The following is a 21,092-nucleotide window of genomic DNA, read 5'->3' as shown; positions in this document are numbered from 1 at the left end:
GTAGGTACCGGTGCCCCTCTGTCGTTTTTAGACCTGTTTGGCGCCTCCTCTACCTCCCGTATCACCATTCTTGGCTCTGCACGAACTCTCGGGATGTGAGGACTGTCCGCACCCTGCACACTCATGCCTGAACTTGCATGTCCCCTGTGGCCTGGTGCACTTGCCTCTGTTAAAGCTCCAACAGACCCCTTTCCTACCTGAGTTCCCATTGTTCTTTGCGTTCTGATCATTGCTTGCGCCCGCCCGAAAGGGCGCCCCCAAAGAATGGCGGGAAGCCTCACCCCCGCTCCCGCCCAAAGAAGGGGACTTCACCGTGTTCGACCCCACCAGTTTCTGCCAGGAAATGGAGTCGAAACAATCCCACGTCAGGGATGAGTCGTGCTCCTTGGCCTTCCGAAATGTGCTATCATAACCAAACCATTGATTACCTCCGTACGATTCATAAAATTCCATAATACTTGTCTGGTAAACAGCTAGTTCCAACAAAACTTCGGGCCTACGTTCCCCCATAATTGCAGTGAACATTCCAAAAGCCCTGGCCCAATTGGCGATTGTTTCATCTACTCTGAACCCCGCCATCTTGGCACGTCATACACTAGGATGTAACAACTCCTTCTGATTTTTCACATGTTCTATCTCATAGTGATCGGTTAACAATGAAAACATGTTCACATATTTATCAGCCCAAATCCTTTCTTTCACATCCATCGGGATATGTTGAACCACTGTTTCCCTTCTTGAGGGTAACGATCCCTCCCCCGCCATTGGCAATGGCTGCTTACCCGAACAAGTAGCTGGGACTGTTGTCGCTGCCGTTCCAACGCTCGAAACTGGTTGTTCCACGGGAACCTGTGGGGAAACAAGAGGACAGGGTGCCTTCGCAGCATCTTTCGATTGCCGCAACTGCTTCATTATCGACCTGGCCTCCTCGGCCGTGGCCCCCTCGTTATCCCTGCCCAACCATGCCGCCAACTGGGCAGCCAGCTCAGGAGACATATCCCCCTCGTTCCCAGGAGTGACCACTACAGGGATCGGTCGTCCCGCGTTCGGGACCGGAACTGGGGCCTCGACCGGACTGACCGGGCTTGCCGGAGGTGATTCGGGAACTGGAGCCTCCCCTCCTGTTGCCCCCTTCGTGGCCCTTCTACCTCTCCCAGATGGGACTACTCCCGGCAATGCTGGTCCGATGACTTTTTTCGGTCTACCCGCCCCATTCATTGCCGCCATTTGCTTCTTCATGTTCGGCATGTCCTTCACCAGCATACGAAGCATCTGTTCGGTCCCAACATTCTTTCCGACCTTCTTGCCAGGCATCGTTCACAGATATTCGACTCGAGGTCCTGGATCAAAGCTTCGATAATGCTGAAAGAAGAAACACAAAATTACAAGTTCTCAAAATTGGCTCTTGTTCCGTCACGGGCTCACGTGCAACGGAGAGGTGCAGCTTCCAAGCACAGGAACAAGAGGATGCTTCCTTGGGTTGTTGTTCCTTTTATTCATCTTTGGGAGGGCGTGGACCCTCCTCCGACCGCCTACAGGGCGTGGCCAACGGTGTAGGTGCCTAGTACAACCCCTCTTGGGCGGGAAAAGGCGCGCCCCGGCTACGCCGCTTCGGGCATACCAGCCGTGACACGCCTCCCGCCCAAAATGGTTTCCCGGGGGGATCGGGGCACCCGACCATACGTTTGGGGGGACCGAGTGGTCGCCCCTTTCCAAATTTTCCGTTCTAGTAGTTATTTTTATCTTATCACTCACTTTTTTCACAGCACTGCACACCATCAGCACCACTTGAAATACACTGTTGCTAGAGGTCTATCTCGGAAATCCATCTCTGCACCATCACTAGATGGGTTGGGCGAGACTTGAATCCACCATCCGTATCCCACATGATGAAATTCCGCTACAATGGTGGGCAAAAGCGGCCCGGAATAGCACCGTCTCTGAATGAGATGAACATGTTGCAGGGAGTACGGACAGTAACAAGGACAACCTTTCTAACCCTATCGGGTGCCTCTCATCCACTCTACGACCCTCAAGGCGTTGCCACCCACGCAGTGCCTTCTGTACGAGAAAGGATGATGTGGGGTCCTGGATGCCATGAGCCCGCGCCATGAAGGAGATGGCGGCCCGGTGCCTATTGGCCGTAGCCACTGATCTGCCTGCCTGATGTAGTGATACCAGAAATTTCAGGACATACTCCTCCTGCCCCCAATGCTCCCCCCTAGCTGAACCCAAAAAGGACCAATAGGAACGGAACGCCCCTTCATATGCCTTCCTTGTCCTGGGTGCTAGAATCTCTCCCACGAGGTTTTGTAATCCGGGGCACCGAGAGACCAGAGAACTTCGGGAAATGGTGCCGCCACCGAGTCCGCTGAGGGCAGAAAACCCCGGAAGGCCTGCATATGGGAACGAGAGAGTGCATCAGCTGCCTGGTTCAGTACCCCCGGCACGTGTCTTGCCCTAAAGCGGACGTTTAGTCTCATACATAGCAGGACAATTTCCTTCAGCAATCTCAAAATCCATTTGCAGCGTGCTGCCTGATTATTGATACATTCAACAACAGTCATATTATCAGACCAGAACACCACAGAGCGATCACGAAACCCCTCTGGCCATGTTTTCAAGGCCACCAGAACGGGGAACAGCTCCAGAAACCCAATGTTACCTGTGAGCCCATCATCGTGCCACCACCCTGGCCAGGTGCGCACCGACCATTGATTACCAAATATGGCGCCAAAACCTACACTCCCTGCCGAGTCTGTCCACAACCCCAGCTCTTCAGAGGAAACTGGCGGCCCGTTCCAAACGACTCGACCGTTGAAATCTGCCAGAAATGCCAGCCATATGCGCATATCCTGGCTAACCTCCGCTGACAGTCTCGTGCGGTGGTGCCCTTCCTTGAGGCCCACCATGGCTTGTGCGATAGAGCGGGAAAAGGGGCGAGCCATCGGTATGACTCTCAGGGCAAAGTTAAGCTGACCCACAGCCTGTTGCAACTGATGGAGAGTCACTTTTCTTTCGCCGAGGCATGTTTCGAGCGAGGCCTTAAATTTCATTACCTTCTCTTTGGGCAAGCGGAAACACCCCTCTACCGAATCGAGCTCGATTCCCAGAAACTCGAGTGTAGTAGATGGCCCTACCGTCTTGCCTGGTGCCAGTGGCACGCCAAATTCTTTCATAAGATTACAGAATACCTTCAAAGCCTGTGCACATTCCGTGTCCCCGGCTGCCCCCAGAAACAGAAAATCATCAAGGTAATGCATAACCAGTGTAAAGCCCGTGGCCCTGGTGAAAGCCCATTGTAAAAAGGTACTGAACTTCTCAAAATACGCACAAGAGATGGAGCAACCCATTGGCATACATTTATCCATGTAATAGCGCCCTTGAAACATAAAACCTAGGAGACGCTGATCATCTGGGTGTACCGGGAGCAACCGGAACGCTGACTCGATATCTGACTTAGCCATCAGCGCTCCGGGCCCCAGGCGATTCAAAATGGCGACGGCCTCATCAAAGGATGCGTACCTCACCGAACAAACTCCCGGGTCAATCGCATCATTCACCGAAAGACCCCTAGGAGCGGACAAGTTGTGGATTAACCTAAACTCACCTGGGTCCTTCTTGGGGACCACTCCCAACGGTGCACAGACAAAGTCGACAACTGGTGGCATGTTATATGGTCCCGCAACCCGACCTCGGGCCACTTCCTTCGCAATCTTTGCCTGTACCACCGCCGTATTTCTTTGAACCGATAGTTGGTTCTTACATTGTGCTTCCCCCCGAAAATCCCCCGCCGGGTTGCGGAAACCATATGAGAAACCGTCTCGCAACACCCCGGTGGAGACATGATCAGGGTATTCGTTCAGCCAAGGGATCATTGCCATGATATCAACGGGAGTAGGTACCGGTGCCCCTCGGTCGTTTTTAGACCTGTTTTGCGCCTCCTCTACCTCCCGTACCACCATTCTTGGCTCTGCACGAACTCTCGGGATGTGAGGACTGTCCGCACCCTGCACACTCATGCCTGAACTTGCATGTCCCCTGTGGCCTGGTGCACTTGCCTCTGTTAAAGCTCCAACAGACCCCTTTCCTACCTGAGTTCCCATTCTTTGCGTTCTGATCATTGCTTGCGCCCGCCCGAAAGGGCGCCCCCAAAGAATGGCGGGAAGCCTCACCCCCGCTCCCGCCCAAAGAAGGGGACTTCACCGTGTTCGACCCCACCAGTTTCTGCCAGGAAATGGAGTCGAAACAATCCCACGTCAGGGATGAGTCGTGCTCCTTGGCCTTCCGAAATGCGCTATCATAACCAAACCATTGATTACCTCCGTACGATTCATAAAATTCCATAATACTTGTCTGGTAAACAGCTAGTTCCAACAAAACTTCGGGCCTACGTTCCCCCATAATTGCAGTGAACATTCCAAAAGCCCTGGCCCAATTGGCGATCGTTTCATCTACTCTGAACCCCGCCATCTTGGCACGCCATACACTAGGATGTAACAACTCCTTCTGATTTTTCACATGTTCTATCTCATAGTGATCGGTTAACAATGAAAACATGTTCACATATTTATCAGCCCAAATCCTTTCTTTCACATCCATCGGGATATGTTGAACCACTTTTTCCCTTCTTGAGGGTAACGATCCCTCCCCCGCCATTGGCAACGGCTGCTTACCCGAACAAGTAGCTGGGACTGTTGTCGCTGCCGTTCCAACGCTCGAAACTGGTTGTTCCACGGGAACCTGTGGGGAAACAAGAGGACAGGGTGCCTTCGCAGCATCTTTCGATTGCCGCAACTGCTTCATTATCGACCTGGCCTCCTCGGCCGTGGCCCCCTCGTTATCCCTGCCCAACCATGCCGCCAACTGGGCAGCCAGCTCAGGAGGCATATCCCCCTCGTTCCCAGGAGTGACCACTACAGGGATCGGTCGTCCCGCGTTCGGGACCGGAACTGGGGCCTCGACCGGACTGACCGGGCTTGCCGGAGGTGTTTCGGGAACTGGAGCCTCCCCTCCTGTTGCCCCCTTCGTGGCCCTTCTACCTCTCCCAGATGGGACTACTCCCGGCAATGCTGGTCCGATGACTTTTTTCGGTCTACCCGCCCCATTCATTGCCGCCATTTGCTTCTTCATGTTCGCCATGTCCTTCACCAGCATACGAAGCATCTGTTCGGTCCCAACCTTCTTTCCGACCTTCTTGCCAGGCATCGTCACAGATATTCGACTCGAGGTCCTGGATCAAAGCTTCGATAACGCTGAAAGAAGAAACACAAAATTACAAGTTCTCAAAATTGGCTCTTGTTCCGTCACGGGCTCACGTGCAACGGAGAGGTGCAGCTTCCAAGCACAGGAACAAGAGGATGCTTCCTTGGGTTGTTGTTCCTTTTATTCATCTTTGGGAGGGCGTGGACCCTCCTCCGACCGCCTACAGGGCGTGGCCAACGGTGTAGGTGCCTAGTACAACCCCTCTTGGGCGGGAAAAGGCGCGCCCCGGCTACGCCGCTTCGGGCATACCAGCCGTGACACGCCTCCCGCCCAAAATGGTTTCCCAGGGGGATCGGGGCACCCGACCATACGTTCGGGGGGACCGAGTGGTCGCCCCTTTCCAAATTTTCTGTTCTAGTAGTTATTTTTATCTTATCACTCACTTTTTTCACAGCACTGCACACCATCAGCACCACTTGAAATACACTGTTGCTAGAGGTCTATCTCGGAAATCCATCTCTGCACCATCACTAGATGGGTTGGGCGAGACTTGAATCCACCATCCGTATCCCACATGATGAAATTCCGCTACAATGGTGGGCTGATAGGAGTTTTTCAGCCTAGTGTAATTTCTTGTTGTTGTTCCATGATCGCTTTTTGTTCTTAGTTTCAGAACAGCACACATTCTTTTCAGTTCCCCTCCATGAAGAGAACCAATTCTTATTCACTTTCCGGCTGGGAAATTGTATTTTAACATGGTTCTGTGTCCCACAAGGGTATACGGAGAGTCCTTCCATTTTCAATCTGATTTTGAAGAAGAATCTAAAGTCTATGAAAATGCCCTGTAATTTTGTCCTGGTTCAATATATCAATGACCTTTTATTTGCACTGAATACTCAAGAAGCATGCAAAATTGATACAATTTCCCTGATTAACCATTTGGCTGAGAATAGACATAAAGTGTGCACAAATAAGTTTCAATACTGTATGGCAGAAGTTCTCTATTTAAGACATCACATTGTGAAAGGTGCGACAATTGTGTCACAAGAAAGAATCTTAGTGATTCTACAAATGAATCTGCCTTGTACGCAGAATTAACTCAGGTTGTTTCTGGGAATAGTGGGATACTGTTACCGTGGACACCCAGCTTATCCCTAGAGGCCAAACCTCTGTAGAAATGTGTCGGATCCAGTGCCCTGAGACAACATTGCTTGAATACCTTCCTAGAGCTGATAGAGAGCCTTTGTCGGGCTCCTGCATTACGAATGCCCGATTACAATAAAGCGTTTTCACTCTTTTGCAGTGAAAAAGAAGGTTATGCTCTCTTAGTACCGACTCAGACTCATGGAGCTGCCCATAGACTAGTTGCTTATTTTTGGATACTCTAGCTCCAGTAGCATCAGATTAGCCCGGTTGTCTCAATTATGATGCTACAACAGGTGTCGGCATAGAGAGATGTGGAAGCATCCTGATGGGTCACTCTCTGACTGTATATGTACCCCAATCAGTTGAAATATTGTTGACTTGAACTTGTACTCATCATCTAACCATTAGTAGACTCACAAGGTATGAGCAGACTATTTTGGCTGCTGAGAATGTTACATTGAAGAGATGTACCATTTAAAATCTTGCTACGCTGTTGCCCTTACCTGATTGTGATGCGGATGAGATCGAAATAGAGCATGCCCATCTCGATGTCACTGAACTATGCACCATGCCCCCGCTCAACATTACTAGCCAGCCATTGCTTGAATCTTCCTACACTCTATTTGTGGATTGCTAGTGTCTCAGAGACTATGAGAGAAATCTTAGGGCTGCTTCTGCTGTCTGTACTGTAACCGGAGTGGCAGAAGCTGCCTGGCTTAGAGGAGGTTTGTTCAAGCTTGAAGGATTATAAATTCTCTATATTGTGCATAAACCTTATCTCTTTTTCATAAATACTTCCTCGCATAATGTCTCAGAATGGAGACGCTAGTGCGAGTAGTGCAAATTGTACTAGTACAGAGGAAGCAGAGCTTGAAGGAGCTCTTAACATTTCAAAAAATTTCAGACATGCACTGACTAGGAAATTATTAGATTATGAGTCACATCATTGGGTGGGACTGTAACGTTTGTGATTGGGCCACACGAGGCATTCAGAACAGAGGTATTCTATTCTTGTGTTAAATTCCCACCTGTAGATGCACATACACATGTTTAATTCTTTTAATTCTTACACTCCGGATGAAGTACCAGAAGAATACTTTCTGTAGGAGGTCATAGAAGTCCTGTTAATTTACCAAGAGCATATTAATTGGTTTAAAGGTACCACAGAAAAATTGAGACTCCGTCCGCTCAGCAGAGATTGAGCGAGTTCATCGGTCCTAGCTGCTTACACACTACATCTAGAGATTGATACATTGCCAGCAGAAGAATTTCGTCCACTTCACAAAGAGATAAAACTCTACAGAAATCTTATACAGTTCGTAATGCGAACACTTACAATTCAAACTACAAGGCTCAATCAAGCTGGTCAACTACAAGGGACTGCAACAAAAATCACCCCACAAACGCTGAATGCAATTATGGGAAGAATGCCCACTAAACATGAGCAAATGCCATTCTGGATAGCGCAAAAATAGCACAGATTGAGGATGTTTTTCCACACACAGACTCACAAGAAAAACAGAGAATACAAAAAAATGTGCTCGCCAATGGGGATAGCTTCGCTAATAGAGGATTGTACCACTTGGGGTACACTGTTTGCTGCCGTTTATACCAGAACTCATGGTAGGCAATTTTGCCCAATGTATCCACAATTATGTTAACAAACAAAAAAGGTAAGACAGCAGCCATGCCTATATGTCAATGCCTTAGGAAATGCACATCTGCACAACAGGAGCGAGAATTACCAAAAATTTGCGAAGATACCTATGCTTCACTGGGTAGAGATAATTTGGGAGCTAGAGATAGATAACATTCCAACTAATCAGGCGGCCCTGGACCAGACTCTAGCCCCCCGCAATCCAGGTGCGAAGCTCACCGTCTTTCCAAACTTAGACTTAGTTTGTTTATCATGCCTGATGAACCCCATTAAATTAGCCACCCATGGAGATCCCTGTCCGCCATGGATCTTTCGTATGGCCCTTCCTGTGCTAGAAAAAGTGATCCTCTCTACTTAATCACTCTTTGGAGACAGGCTACCTACCCATTAGCATGAAGGAAGCCAGGGTCACCCCACTGTTGAAGAAGCCAGGGGATGATGCTGCCAATCTTAAAAATTATAGAACCATCTCCCATCTCCCTTTTTTAGAAAAGTTTATGGAGCAACATGTCCTCACAATACTTTCATCTTTCTAGAGAAACACCAACTACTCCAAGTGAGGCAGGCTATATTCAGGGCTCATCACAGTACTGAATTAGTTATGCTGTCTGTGCTTGATGAGCTCAGAGTCAGAGCCGACAACAAAGATGCGAGCGCCCCGATTTTGTTAGATCTGTCAGCGGTGTTCGATACGGTCAACCGTGCCCAACTCCTGTTTTGGACTGCCAATCTGGGAATTTGCGGGTTGGCCAATCAGTGGATTGAGTCCTTTTTGCTAGGGCGGTCCCAAAGGATCCCACTGGGCGATCAAACGTCAAACAGTACTGATCTCACCTGTGGGGCCATCCAGGGCTCAGCTCTATCTCCTCTCCATTTCAACGTGCATCTCCAGCCATTAGTGGCAGCCCTAGCCACTATGAACTGTCAAGTATTTAATTATACAGACGACACCCAACTTATTCTGCAGATTAATAATTCCCCCCAAGCTCAGTCTTGCGTGCAAAACATCCTTAGATACACTGTGAATTGGATGACAGCGAATTCATTAAAAGTCAATCCGGATAGAACAGAGGTCCTTGTAATCTCTTCTAAAGGTACCCCCCCTGAAATGACCGTTTTTGGCCATAAGAGCTCGGCACTGCCCCTACGCCTGTGTCTGTCATTAGAAGCCTGGGAATTAAGATCGACGCCAACCTCTCCCTGACCAATCAAGTGTCCCCAGTGGTTGCCATTTGCCTGGGCATAATGCGACAGCTGTGTAAACTTGCCCCCCTGCTCTCTCCTACTACTCTACAGATGATTGTGTTGGCCACGATCGTGTCTAGGTTGGACTGTTGCAATGCCCTTTATATTGGCCTTCCTGAGAAACTATTGAGCAAGCTGCAGGTGACCATGTACGATGCAGCTAGGATGATTTTTAGGCTCCCTAGAAGGGCCCTTGCTTCTTAAGTTGCATCGGCTCAGGGGCAAACCGAGAGTCAAGATCACAGGGTGGGTCTCCTCAACAGGGACCCTCTGATAGAAAATATAATCTTTGAAACGTGACAATATTAAAAAACCTGACAGGCATCAGGATACTGATACACGTTCCTCAAATTCATTTCCGGGTTCATCAAAAAACTCCAAGAGTGACAGACGGTCAAAACGCAGATCAGAAGAGCGAGCAAAGCCAAAAGACACATATTACACTACAGACTACATTAGTCTGAAGTGTGAAACAAGAAGATAAACAAAAAGGTAAACCTCAAGTTATAAAGAAAAAGGTAGCTGGCAATAAAATAAGAAATGCCCAGGCAACTGAGGACTCAACTATAAGCATGGGCGGAAAATCTGTTTCGCTCGCGGATTTTGCGGATTTTCGGTAAATTCGCAATCCGCGAGATTCTCGAATCTCCCGCAAAATCCGCAAATCCGCGAGCAGTGGATTTTGCTCGCACTGTTCGCGTGAGCGGCTTCCCAGTACAACTTCGCGCCCCGCGAATAAGCGCTAAATTGCAGAAATACGATTTTAGCAAAACTGAAACTACTTACCAGGTTCAAAAGTTCAGGCTCATCATTAGTAGCCATTTCCTGTAGTGCTTCCTGAGGGGCCCCTCCAGAGTTCAGTTGCCAGTTGCAACTATTATGTGACCCTGCTCTGAACCTCAGAATAGTTACACATATGCCACAAAGGTCCTGAATTACAGCTAAGGGAGACAAGCAGGAGCCAGGCTGGAAGTTCAAATCCATTAATCAGCCCCTAATTCATTATTGTCAGTTGGGGCAGGGCAGGTGTTGTAACTAATTTTGCAACAATGAAAGCACTTAGCAAGTGCAAAAGATCACTAATCAGGAAGCACTAAGGAAGCAGGTGCCAGCTAAAAAAATATTCTGTGACACATTAATCAGCCCCAAATTAATTCAGGTCACTTGAGGCAGGGAAGGTGTGCTTGCGTTGCCACAATAATGTACACTGACTGGACAACCAGAGGGTGCTGTGATGAAACAGAGGGTGGCATGGGTGGGCCAGAGGGTGGCATGAGTAGTCAGAGAGTGGCAGTGGTGACAGAGAGTGGCAGTGATGAAGAAGAGTGTCCCAAACAGGCTGGACACGTAGAAACAACAAGTTCGCGAAACTTGCGACCCGACAGGTAAGTTCGCGTTTTGCGAAATTGTACAAAACCCTCGTGAACTGGCAGAAACCCGCGCAAACACACAAAAAAAATCCGCCAATTCGCGAGAATTCGCGGATTTTGCGGATTGCGAGTTTGCAAATCCGCAAAATTCGCGAACGCGAGATTCGCAAAATTCGCCCATGCTTACTCAACTACTGAACGGAGAATGGGCTCTGACGATGATAGACAAGGCAGCAGAAGTAACAATAGCACGCCAGAACCTGATGGAATTTCTGGTGACAGCAGCTTTGAATGAACATATAACAGTGGAAACACCTGATACAAGGGTAAGTGTTTCCCATCGTCTATTCGAAATTACGCTCCATATGGAGGGGGACATACACAGAAAAGCTGAAATCGTTGCAACGCCGGAGAAGCGAGCTTTCGTCGCATCTCCCTGGAAGCGTGTGTCAATCGAAGCTGTCTGCTGTCGCTTAGCCGGAGAAGCGGATTGCATCGAGAGAGCCGTCATCGCATCACCGGAGAAGCGCGTCACAGGGCCTGTCGCGGCTCCAAAGTACAGAGTCGCCGCAAGGCTGCCAGGGCGTCATCGCATCGCTGCATCAAGGGCACCATCTTCTCACATCGCAACTGGATCATCGCATCAAGGCGCCATCTTGCGCACTGCAACGGGCCTGCAGGCCGAGAATCTACGCATCACCTCCGCAGCGGTAAGAAACACGACGCATCCCCTACTCTGAGCAAGCATTGAGGCACGACACATCATCTCCCCCGGATCACAGAACCGACGCATCTCCCCTTTTGCGATCCTTTTGTTTACTTTGCTTCACGCAACCAGGTACTTTGTTGAGAACTTTGACGCATTTATCATCAACTTGAACTATGTAACTTGAATCATCTTTTAAGCAATCTTAAGTGTAGTATTGTGGATTTTTGTCGTTTTGTGTTTAAGTCTATATAAAGAATACTTATTTTTATAAAAACCTGTGTTGTGTCCATCTGTAGTGTTATCACTGTATTACTGTGTATATTCACAAATGCTTAACACACTGCCTCTGAGATAAGCCTGTCTGCTCGTGCCAAGCTACCAAGGGGGTAAAGAGGGGTTATTAAGGAGTGTAATCCCCGTATCCTGACTTAGAAGTAAGGGTCCCTATTTGGACGAAGGTAAATGTAAATGTAATTCGATACTTGTATAGCGCACTACTCACCCACAAGGGTCTCAAGGCGCTTGTACGAATACCGCTGTGGAACCCATCCTGGCTTTTCCTGTGAGGCGTCCACTCCTGGGCACCCCCAAGGTGGAAGCCAGGCATCCTTAGTGTTGTGGGGGTCGTTGTGGAGATTAAGCGAGCTATTGCCCAGAGTTGCAGAGTGTGACTCCATGATTGGAATAGGCACCGAGGCTGAATTATCAGATCCGTGGAATTTTTGAGCCCAAGACCTGCCGAGGCGGGGAATTGAACCCTGGTCCCGGGCTAGACTTCTGCATCAGGGTCTGCCGCTCTAACCATTGAGCCACACTTCTCCAAGGTGATAACCATTGCCAACTAGAGACCCCCAGATCTAACAGATACCTTTGGCTGAAAGAGATTGGCCACCTGACTTAGTCATGTACTGCCGAAAGTGGGAAAAGGTAATTTTACCAGCTTTTTCCAACCTCGTTCCAGAATCACTAAAACACACATACGTGCAGGAGTTGGTGGTAGCGCAAGCCCCTGCATTATACCGCAATCATGTGGGGTGGGATGCTGAGTCACCTCACCATGAAATCTCAGTTAAAACTACTCCTACACCACAGAGGCAGTACCCAATAAAACATGACATGAAGAAACAGGGAGATCTTAGATCAACATGAATACCAAGGTGTGATTGAGAATTGCACCTCTTCTATGAATAATCCTTTATTTCTCATAATGAAACCGGACAATTCATACCATCTAGTTTTAGACTACAGACATTTAAATACATGCACAAAGACATTTGCAGTACAGAATTCACACAGTGCCGCATTCATGAATAACATTGTGCGGAAAAAATACAAAACAACATTAGATATCTCAAATGGATTTTTCTGCCAAAATATAGCACCTGAAAGCAGACATTTGACAGCTTTTCAGTGCTCGTCTCTCAGGGCCAGTTCTGTAGACTGCCCCAAGGATATAAGAGTAGCCCTGGTTTGTTCTCAGCAAGAGTAACAGAGTTACTTCAAAATTGTGATGAGGAGGCATTGTATTACATAGATGATATTTATCCAACAGACAATGAGGTATTGGAACACTTGAACAGGGTGAACAACATAATTTTGGTATTCGTCATTTTGGACTACAAATGTAACTTTAAAAAATCTAAATATGCCCACCTCAATGTCCTATTTTTAGGATATGAGCTCTAAAGTAAAGGACAAAGCCTGGCAGCTAATTTTTTAGAAAAATATGTGCTGCTCCAACATCCAAAAACTCTGAAAGGTCTACAATCCATTTTAGGATTCCTAAATATTGGCACAACATACATTTTGGATTACGCAGAAAAAGTAAAACCTTTCTAGGACTTAGGGGCCGATTCCAATCCCATTTGGAATGGCTCCGAATTGGGTTTGCCAAATCTGACATGGAGTGCTTGTTTCCAACAGAATCGTACACACTTCTCAATGACCAATTACGATGCCTGGAAACTGTTAGGGCTGTCCGAATCAGTTCTGAAAGGCATTCTGGTATGCTGCGTCTTTTGGAGCCTAATCGTACAGCTCTATGGACTCGGTTTCCGAGCAAGCAAGTACGATGACCAATTCGGACAGCGGTTCCGATTCGGTTTCTTCAGAACAAAGTGGCTGCCATAATCTGTCTTTGTGGGCCCATAGCAGGTCCCCCTTCACCCGTGGCCTTTTGAATGGGGCTTGTGGGGGTACCCAAGGGATCCCCCTTTCAAACCATGCACAGTGTGACAAGGCACAATTGGGTGCCCACCACAGGGTGCAACGTTTTCCCAAGCCTCCTCTTTCTTCAATGGGAGCCTGTGTTCTTGTTTGAAACACAGGCTCCCATTGAAGCCAATGGGAGTCCAGCCGAATCATATCCGGAAGCATCCGGATATATCCGAATCGCTCTGTCGGACTCCCTTGATCTAAGTCGTCCGGAAAGTATTCCGGAACCGATTTCTTAGGAATGCTTTCTGAACGACATTGGAATCGACCCCTTAATTTGACCTGTTTTTTCAGTTCGACATTGGACACAGGAACACACAGAAATGCTCCGTAGCTTTCAAGCAGACATGATAGCTTCCAAACACTTACACACATCTGTGAACACTACAAACTTGGTGATCCGTGTAATAGCAGATCAATCAGGATACACTTACCTCACCTTCAATGAAAAAAAACAATTGATGGACAGAATGCATAACAATGTCATACATTCACCCCAGTACAGAGATGGGGGCCTAAATCCATCGTTTTTTTGCTCACCATGCCATTGCAATTTGGACTAAGCCATATGTAAATCAGTTTTGACCCTGCGCCCAATGAGAACAGTCCATCCCAAACTGCCAGGTCAGGGCCTCCATGGACTGGAAACAAGAATCCTAGGACCGTTTCAAGCTTTCAGCCCTCATCAGCCAGGATAGCTTGACTCCAGTGGCATTGAGAGCACGGGACTCATGTCTGAGCATACTCGTCCTACTTGGGGAGACAAATGCAAAAAGAACAATTGATGGACATAATGCAGAACAATGTCATACATTCCACCCAGTAGAGAGATCTGGGCCTAAATCCATTGTTTTTGTTATCACCATGCCATTCTAGTATGGACCCAGCCATATGCAAATCAGTCTTGACCCTGCGCCCAATGGGAACAGTCCAGCCCGACCTTCCAGGCCAGGTTCTCCCCGGACTGGAAACAAGCATCCTCGGACCAATTTTGGGCTTTCAGCCCTCATCAGCCAGGATAGCTTGACTCCAGTGGCATGGAGAGCACGGGACTTACGTCTAAGCATACCCGTCCCACTCGGGTGACAAATGCAAAAAGAACAATTGATGGACAGAATGCAGAACAATATCATATATTCACCCCAATGCAGAGATCTGGGCCTAAATCCATCATTATTTTGCTCATCATGCCATTCCAGTTTGGACCCAGCCATATGCAAACCAGTCTTGACCCTGCGCCCAATGGGAACAGTCTAGCCATGTCTGAACTGGGGTGGCGGAGTGAGCTAAAGAATGATGATGGATAAAACCCAGATCAGTTGACTGGGGGTGAGTGCTTGCATTGCTCAATACTCTGTCCATCATCCCCTTTGGTTTTGCTTTTTTCTCCTTAAGTTGGCAGAGTATGCCCAGACGTGGCTCCCTTGCTCACTTTGCCACTGGATTCAAGCTAGCCTGGCTGATGACAGCTGATTAGCCAGAAACCGGTCCCAGGATGCTTGTTTCTGGTCCAGGAAAGACATGGCTTGGCAGTTCGGGCTGGACTGTTTCCATGAGGCACAGGGTCAGACTGATTTGCATATGGCCATGTCTGAACTGGGGTGGCAGAGTGAGCTAAAGAATGATGATAGATTAAACCCAGGTCAATTGGCTGGGGGTGAGTGCTTGCATTGTTCAACACTCCGTCCATCATCCCCTTTGGTTTTACTTTTTTCACCTTCAATGAAGGGAAAACGGTACCCACTGCATACAAATCTGATTTGTACACGAGATGCGCTTTGCATCCACACAAAAAATACTGACAGCAGTATAGACTGCTGTAGTGAGAGAAAGAGCTCTACCTAAGGGGAAACAAATAATTGTCGAGACTTCAGTACCAGCCTTAGAATTTGAAGAAAAGCAAGCGTTCCAAACGCGAAAGCACTTCATTCCCGATGGATACAATGGGCTGATTCACTCACTGCAACAGGTATAGACTACAAATTTGGCTCTACATTAAAAGCACAAGCATTCCTTCAGTACGAACAAGAATATCTTCTCCCAAATGAAATAATGCCTCTAGATCAGTATGAAACCATGATTTACACTGACTGATCTGCCCAGCCAACCGTAGGTAGTAAACAGCAAAACAGTGCAGCATGTTGAATTGTAAAGGGATGTAGTTGGGACTGCAAGTTCCATCCCAGCAATACGCAAATGCAGTCTCTAGGAGATTGCACGGCACAGCTGGCAGAACTAAAAGCCCTGATATTGGCACTAAAAATGCAGATTGGGAATACCCCACATTTATTGTGTGTGATTCGTTTTACTGTGTCCAGTCATGCAACAAATATTTTCACTATTGGGGCCAGAATGGGTTTAGAAATTCCAAAGGTAGCACAATAAAGTACAAAATGCTTTAAGAATATGTGGCAGAGCTCAAAAAGGCTTGCTAAGGGCTCATGTAATTCACACATTGAGTTATCAGTGTGTTGGTCTGCACGTTATTGGGAAATTCACTGGTTGATGAAGCCGCCAATGCGACAATGAGAACTGCTGCCGTTGCTGCAATCACTCGTTCTAGTATGAGGCTAGACAGACAGAGAATGATAGCTGTGAACACTACACACAACAACAGCTCAGCCTTGCCAACAGGCTTTCCACTCAAGTACTCCTACAAGTTAGATGCGCAAAACATTCTGTATGCTCAAATTCCAGTAGTGGGTGATAGAGTAATACCAAACATGGATCAAAGATTATGTTTCTATCTAGCTGCACACAAGGGTCTGGGTTCAGCACACACAGGCATTACTGTAATTGTTTCAATACTGAAACAATGTTACTGTTGGCCAGGTCTTACCAAACAGACCAAATATTTGTCCTTAAGTGCGACATCTGTCAGCAGATGAAGGGTTCCACCATAGCACTACACATACACCATTACTGATATCAGGCAGACCTCTTGCATGTGTCTATTTGGACCACTGTGGCCTCTTACAATCTGATGGGGCTTTTACGGGCACATACTGGTGGCAGTGGATTCCTGCTCTAGATTCCTGTGGGTTTGGCCCCAGCACTCCGCTGATGCTCGAACTGTTATAAAGGTTTTTCGAGTCTTTATAGGGACATATGCAATTGGTACATTACATTCTGACTATGGCCCTGCATTTAGCTCACAGGCTTACAAAGAAGCCATGGGGGGGGCATGGCCAGGCGCCGAAAATATGAGCAGCAAAGGTGGGGGGGGAGAAACTGATGAAAAAACTAATAGGACTGCATTGGGAGAAGCTGTCAAAGGGTTCAAATAGCCTAATATAAAGGGAATATCAATAGAAGAAGTAGGATATGAAAATATTAAACATGAAACAAGTAAGTCATCCTGGTTGAGGAAGACTACTAGGGGTAAAAATAAGGAGGCAGTCTTTTGGCCAGTATGTCACATTCCATGTAACATTTGTACTGGTAGTGGCCAGTATGGGCTGTGAAAGAGGAAAGACAGAGAAGGCCTGGCCATCATGGGAGTAAGTGCATGTGAGTACGCTCATGATGCCTTGTCACACAGGTTGCCCTGGCCCTCATCACAGACTTGAGAGGGCCAAGAAGTTGAGGAGGAGAACTTCTACTGTTCCTTCCCTACACCAAGATGCAGGCTAATGCAGTTCACAACACCAGGAGAAGTTGGCATTGCTTCCCAAAAACTCCCAGTACAGCGGGCCCATAAGTTTAACCATGGTACAGGAGAGGAGAAGTCCCAGAGTATGCATCACTGGGCCCGGCTATCTATTGGGCTTCATGCAGTTTAACTGTGAAAGTACATGTGTACAGAAGGGGGCTAAAGTTCTTAACAAGCCATTACACTTCCCAACCTTGAACCAGAAAAATCCATTACAACCTATATACACTACTCTTTCTCAACTCTAAAAACTCCAAACTACCCCTAAAATCTACCAACCCCTGAAGCCTACATTTATTTTACCACCCATAAAACACAAACTTTAAAATTAAATAAAAAATGTATTTAATTTTTGAATACCATAAACGTATGTTTCAAAACTAATGTTGCTCCATGAACAAGGCCAAATGGCCAAAACATGTGGGGTACTTTGCTCGTCTACAATAAATTAGCTGTATAATAAATGCAACTTCAGCGTGCACATCATCTCCATTGTGTACATATATAAGTAAAGGTTCTTCAATCCCAAGTACTAGAAAACCTATGTGCAATGTAAAGACCCCGTTGTATGTACCTGTGATATAAAGACCAACAAACTAAAAACTGCAATGCAAAGGTGGTGCACCTGAAAACATTCTAAATTTGCTATTGTAACTCCAATCCCACAAACATAGAGGAAAGGCATCTAAATGGAGGTTGACGGTCAGTTGTACTATTCTAACTCCTGTCCAACTGACATTTGGAAAATTACATATATTGGGGTAGGGTCCAATTCACAATTCTAAATGCAGTCGAACAAACATTGGGGATGTGCATATATTGGAAAAGCAAAGTAATAATATATGTGGCTAGAGAAGGATATGTACTACTCTAACTCCAGTCCAACAAACATTGTGGAAAGTGCACATAATTTGGTGGGGTGGGGGCGTGGATGAGACTTGTTAAACTTTTTCTAGTACAATTACAATTGATGAATGTGCATACAATTGGGGGTGGGGATCGAATTTAATATTCTACATGCAGGGGGTCTTATTTAGTATTCTAATTCCAGCCCTGCAAGCAATGGAGAAAGTGCAACAATAACAGGGTATGGAATTGCTATTCTAACTCCAGTCCCACAAGCTTTGGTTAAAATACATATATTTTGGGCTCAAACTAAATTCAATTGGGGTCATCATCTACCACTTTCTGTAAAGTAAAGTGACAAAAGTAAAATTCCACCACTGCTTCTATAATAATCATTGGCAACACCAAATGTTCTGTCATAATGTGCTGATGAATGAAAACACAGTCATGCATACAATAATAGATTAAAGGCAGATCTGTGTCAGGCATCGGGCATAACTGTAGCTCCTTAATGCATGTTTTGACTTGCCCAAGATAAGTATAAGTCTTCCCTGTATTGATGGTACTCATACTCATCTAAGCAGTCCCATGAAAGAAGTAGATGCCTACCAAGAAAAAGCCAGGGCAAGCAAAAAAAACTCCAAGATAGAAAAGTAGAAAAAATATGTCTGTAGATAGATAGATAATGCACTAAATTGCACTTAAGCACTGCACCAGTCATTCAACCAGAGCAGAAAAGGACCTAAACAACAGGGTCCTCCAAAGATACTGTGATAAAGACAAAACGTCAGAGGACATAAATATGAGCAGCAAGGGTGGGGGGGACTGATGAAAAAACGAATAGGACGGCATTGCAACAAGCTGTCAAATGGTTCATATAACCGAATATAAAGGGAATGACAATAGGAGAAGTAGGATTTGAAAATGATAAACAAGAAACAAGTAAGTCATCCTGGTTGTGGAAGACTGCTAGGGGTAAAACTAAGGAGGCAGTCATTTTGGTCAGTATGTCACATTCCATGTAACATTTGTACTGGTAGTGGCCAGTATGGGCTGTGCAAGAGGAAAGACAGAGAAGGCCTGGACATCATCAGTAAGTGAATGTGAGTATCCTCATGATGCCCCGTCACAAAGGTTGCCCTGGCCCATATCACAGACTTGAGAGGGCCAAGAAGTTGAGGAGGAGAACTTCTACTGTCCCTTCCCTACACCAAGATGCAGGCCAATGCAGTTCACAACACCAGGAGCAGTTGACATTGACTCCCAAAAACTCCCATTACAGCGGGCCCATGAAGTTGACGATGGTACAGGAGGGGAGAAGTCCCAGAGTGGGCATCACTGGGCCCGGCTGTCTATTGGGCTTCATGCAGTTTAACTGTTAAAGTACATGTGCATAGAAGTAGGCTTCATCGCATGCCATGGTAGCCACAACACCTCCCCTTGTCAGTGAAGTTGCTCATAAGTGCAGCAGTAGAGAGCCCCTGACAGCTGAAGGGTCAGACCAGACTGGGATGATTGACTGGTCTTGGCAATGAGAACAATCTACGATAATATACCCCTAGACTGAGAAAGAAAATCAGGTCATTGGAGGTGAGCATGGAGGGAACAATTCTGGTGCTGCTCTTCTTCACCCCCTACCAACATAAGTACTAGAAGTCTACATGTAAACCCACTGCCTCCTGTACAACACTGAAATTGGCCGTCCCCAAGGACCAGGTGCCTGGCTCTCTCAGCTGTTGCTATTGTTACTGTGACAGTGAATGTGACAGTGAACAGTTTCCCAAAACAGCTGATTTTGATGCACTGCATGTGCTCACATTTGTGTCTAGGTTGCCTGCACCACACCTTCTGCATTCATGGGCAAATGTGCCTGACAACATTGTGAACTAATGCCACACAATAAACTACTTTCATTTTCATTTTTTGGCAACCAGATGGATCATGTAGTGTCATTCATGCAGGGAGAAATGAGACCATAGAGAGATACATTAGCACAGAGGCGCATTAGCCTTCTGTATTAAATGTGGTCCATCTCTTTAAAGCCCTGGATACGAGTCTTATCACGACCCAAAAGAACCTGAAAGGCTACCTGTTTTGTGGACTTAGCTTTACTATTGGCCAAAAGGCTAATTGTGATGCAGTGGAAGAGCAGTAAGTCTCCTGCTTTGAGTAAGTGGAGGACTGAGCTGGTAAGATGTTCTGGGGCAGAAGACCAAGTACTAACAAATCTGGTAAGAAGAGGAGACAAAACTTCTTGTGTCACAAGTTGGGATCTATATCTGTCCCATATTCCAAAAGATGACACCCTAATCTCTCTGAATTTATAACCCCAGCAGGTTACACAAGAAATAGAAACTGTGACTATAAGCATTATGTTTGGGACTAGTGGCTGTCTGTTAGAACTGGGATTTCTGGTTGGCTAAGGCTTACGCCAAAGCCAGGCAGAAACCACCATTCTAGTCAGGGCGAGGTAGTCATACGCCAATACAACCCCTGCTCATCTCCTTGGTAGCTTGGCATGAGCAGACAGGCTTATCCCGGAGGCAATGTGTAAAGCATTTACTCACGCACACAACAGCAACAACATCCTAGGCACACCGCAAAAGGAACTCCACACAATGTTATATAAAAATAACTTTTGTATTGTCAAAACACATCAGATAGTAATCACACAATATACATTGCGCCAACTGGCATGGGCAATATTCACAAGGGTTTATTTACACCAGCACAGGGCCACGTGGGCCACTGTCAGAATCAGCACTTAGTAGAACTAGCACTTAGAATAACTAACACCAAATAACAAGTATAGATCACAACCAGTAACCACTGGTAACAGGTAGGTACACACTACGCCATACTAATAACCATAGGCCTAGATCACGCATGGACACATAACGTCTCTAGTATAAACTATACTAGGCAAAACAACCTCCTAAACATGAAAACACAGTTAGAGTTATCCCAGGCATAATGGCATTGCACATTACGCCTAACTCACATTTAGGCCTGACCAGTAAAAATACAGTAGGCAATCTCCTCACCAGT

The sequence above is a fragment of the Lissotriton vulgaris genome, chromosome 2_1, assembly GCF_964263255.1.
Source record: "Lissotriton vulgaris chromosome 2_1, aLisVul1.2, whole genome shotgun sequence".
In the NCBI taxonomy this organism is placed as follows: Eukaryota; Metazoa; Chordata; class Amphibia; order Caudata; family Salamandridae; genus Lissotriton; species Lissotriton vulgaris.
The sequence above is the reverse complement of the archived record's forward strand: the minus strand, read 5'-3'. Positions refer to the sequence as shown.